Below are 3,721 nucleotides of genomic sequence, written 5' to 3'. Positions count from 1 at the left end.
ATTACTTTTATACAGTAAAATATAGTTATTTACTGAAGCTTCCAGTCAAGTCCTGTTTCCTTTGTTTACATTTTTATGTCTCCAAGTTTTGTCTACAGAGTCTCAGAATGCTTATAATCTAGTTATGAAAACCATGTTTTTCTTATATGGGAGTTGTCAATAATTTGTTGATAAGAAACTTTGAAAAACCTCCCTGGCCAGCAGATAGTCGAAAACCCTTGACAGGGGTGGGCTCCGCTTTCAAGTTAAAAGAAGCTGAATCACATTTATTATGGAACTTGAACACACTGTGAGAGTGGTGTCTCTTCAGTTCCCTGAGTGGCCACATCAGTGAAGCCATGATAAGAACTGGCTCCCTCTTTGACATACCTGAAGGAGAGATGGGAGATAGAATCATGCTTGTCTCTTTCTTCACGTGAGTGTGATTTGAACCACACTGAAGAAACTGCGCTGTTCTTTTTCTGTGCTTGGAGTGGCAACTCTCACCTAACTACAAAACATTGAAAAGGTGTATGAGAAAGAAAGACTGAAACAAAATTGTTCCTTTACTTAGCCAGGCTACAAATTTGCTCTTGAACACCATATAGGTAAGCATGCTTGGGGATGGTTCTTGGGTTGAGCCCTTACAGCCTGGATTTGTTATCCTGCAAAGCAATCCCCTGCTTTACACACTGGCCAGTTGGAATAAATAGGACAATGACAAGATGGACTGTGTGTCAACAAAGTTGTGGGGTGACTGTGTGTGGCAAGCAGGTCACCATGGCTGAGGATGCAGTTTCCTGGGCAAGGCTAACAGAAGTGTGTAAATAGCAGTCATGGTAGATGTTTGCCTGGGGTTTTCAGTCCCTCCCAGTGTGTCCGAACTAACAAATCCTCAGACTACTCGCGAGGAAGGAATGGGCCAGCCTTTTCCTTCTGAATACGGAAGCAATTTGCACCATATTGTCCAACTTGTTACTGCTTGCTGCAGTGGAAACAGCTAGATAGGGCACAGGCTAGAGAGGACAGAATGTGACTCCTTATCCGCGTCCCCTTTCCTCTTTCCACAGAAAATATGACCCTGTTCTGACAGCTTAGGTCTGATTAATGGGCTTGGAGCCCACAGATGGCATAAAGCCTTTGGGATAGGAATTCAGTGGGGTGTCTAATCCCAAATGAAAGGATACACAGCAAATCCTTAATCTATTGGGAGGTGACTGGGACAACTGTTCATACAGCAGCAGCTTGTATTCAGGCAAGACACTGTCTTATCACATTTATTTTAAAAAAGAGATTAAACTTATTTAAGAGCATTAAGGAAAACTACCTTCAATTATTGCAAGAAAGAATTGGCAGTAACTGGAAAGACAGTCCTTTGCCATTTGAAAACTGTAGGATTAGATAGTGCCACTGCAATGTGTTTGCAAGCTATTGCCATAGCTTCATCTCTCACTGATAGCCTGCTGAAGACTTATCCTAGCCACAGGGAATAATCTCATTGCAGGATTGTTGCTGTACAATGTTGCACCTGCAGTGAAAGATTCGTTAGTCAGAACGCAGGATACAAGTACTGCCAAAAGAAATGAGAGCGAGTGCTACTCCTTAGTGTAGGCTTCTGGGTTTGAAACTAGACTTTGGTCTCTTCCTGGTCTTTTCCAGCTCTTACGAGTGGGATGGTAGAGAGGATACTACAGATGTTATTCTGCTTCAGGAAGCTTATTAGTACTCCAGCAGGATCCGGAAATCCCAGAGCAGGATCACGGCTTCATTGCCTGAGGTCTGTGCAGAGGTCATATGGAAATGTGGTTCCTGCCTCAAAGAGTTTGCTTCCTCAGCTGCTGAGGAAGCAAACGTAACTTGAGGGGGAATGTGAGAGGGTGCACGGATGCTTGTAAATTTGGCTATTTATTTCTGATTAATAAAGATGCATAAGCATCTGATTGGAAGCATCTCTAATACTCCTTACCTAATTACTGTGTCTTACAGATAAAGTTAACTACCTGGAAGCTGGAGAGTTGCTAGAGCAGTAATATACTACTGACAGTTACTAATGCAGAGTTTGAGGACCGTATTCTTCTCTAGTCATACGTATCAAATGAGCTACAAGGCTAATCTCCATGTAGGAAAGCTGTCAGGAGTGTGGCACGGAAGTGAGATATCTCTGTGTATCTGTAGAGTTCCACAATGGAGAAATGGTCTCAACTGCTCTGATAAACTGAAATTTGGGTGGAGAAAAGAGATTTTTCTGCAAGGTGCCATCCAGCGTGCCAGAATCAGCTAAGCTTTAAGGGTGCTACTGCCTGTGAAACAGTTCCTTAAGGTTGTTATTTATAAAGCCTTTGCATTTAAGAAAAATGTCCATCACTTGGTTGAATGAAGGTATGTTTCCCATATGTGATCTATGCTTTAAGTTTTACACAAGTACATTTAATCCTTTTTTGAATTCAGAATACAGAGTATCAAGAAGAAGTAGCAGTAAGGTACTGGTTTTGGCAGCCTGGAGCATATTTTTAAGCTGATTGAAGAAAATGACTTTCCAAAGATAGACTCATGGTCAGTCTCCTGTAGGGTCTTGCTTATGATGTCAGGACTTTCCCTGAATGCAAAGCATTCCTCTGCTGAACTGTGTATATATAAGTAGCGAAATCCGATTAAGGCCAAAAAGCAGGTTTGTCTGCTACTACTCCAGGCTGGCATCTGCTGTGAATGGTTTTTAGAGTTGCTCTCCTTTTAACATTGCCCTCTTCCAGGACACAAGGAAAATCCTATAAATCTTCCTCTCCTCCAGTTATCCTGAGTCACAGAGGGGTTCTTGCTTGAGTGTTACGTGACCAACTGCTCTGACTGGCAAAGAGCACATGCAAGATAGGGAGGTTAAAGCACCTGACGTAGTACAAGATAATTTAACTCTTAATTTGCAGACTGTCTGTTCAGTCTAGTTCTTTCTCAGTGCATACATGCAGTAGGGTTAGAAATTGGCTTATTTCTTAGCATATTATGTTGTTGTGTCATCATCCTGCCTTGTTTCTCAAATTATTAATGCAGTTATAATTTCTGAAACTTATTTTAAATTCTGTGTAAAGGTGAGTCCAAAGGAATTGTAACTGACTGAACCTCTAAAACTTTGATCAGTGCAACTATCATTCTTACAAATTAAGCTCCAGCTCTACTTTCTGTGAGGACATTTGCCATATTTTGGTTTTCTAAATTTTCTAAAAATTTGACCCATTGATTAAGGGCAGTTTCACTCAGTGAAAATACTGTTGTTCTTGATGGTTGTTAAGAGACAAGTGTGCTCTCTCTTGCTCTCTTCTTTTTTTCTTTAATGAAGTAAAAAAAATCAGGGGGGGGGAATAGTATGAGGGTGGAAGATCCACCAGACCTTCACTGTCAGTCTGTAGTGGGTTGACCCTGGCTGGACACCAGGTGCCCACAAAAGCAGCTCTATCACTCCCCTTCCTCAGCTGGACAGGGGAGAAAAAATACAACGAAAGGCTCGTGGGTCAAGATAAGGACAGGGAGATCATTCACCAATTACCATCATGGGCAAAAACATATTCGGCTTGGGGAAAATTAATTTAATTTATTACCAATCAAATCAGAGTAGGATAATGAGAAATAAACCCAAATCTTAAAACACCTTCCCCCCCACCCCTCCCTTCTTCCTGGGCTTAACTTTACTCCCCATTTTCTCTACCTCCTCCCCCTCAGCAGCGCAAGGGGATGGGGAATGGTGGTTGCG

At 41.9% G+C, this 3,721-nt stretch overlaps 1 protein-coding gene across 1 annotated transcript in view; it reads left to right on the top strand.

The window, feature by feature from the left end:
* The window catches only part of IMPG2 (interphotoreceptor matrix proteoglycan 2), a gene marked incomplete at its 3' end in the record, with an annotated part of 61,429 nt that overhangs the window by 8,841 nt on the left and 48,867 nt on the right, over positions 1-3,721 (top strand). The window lies entirely within an intron of this gene.

The sequence above is a fragment of the Pygoscelis adeliae genome, unplaced genomic scaffold, assembly GCF_000699105.1.
Source record: "Pygoscelis adeliae isolate BGI_AS28 unplaced genomic scaffold, ASM69910v1 Scaffold104, whole genome shotgun sequence".
In the NCBI taxonomy this organism is placed as follows: Eukaryota; Metazoa; Chordata; class Aves; order Sphenisciformes; family Spheniscidae; genus Pygoscelis; species Pygoscelis adeliae.
Note: the sequence above shows the minus strand (reverse complement) of the source record. Positions and strands in the feature narration are given on the sequence as shown.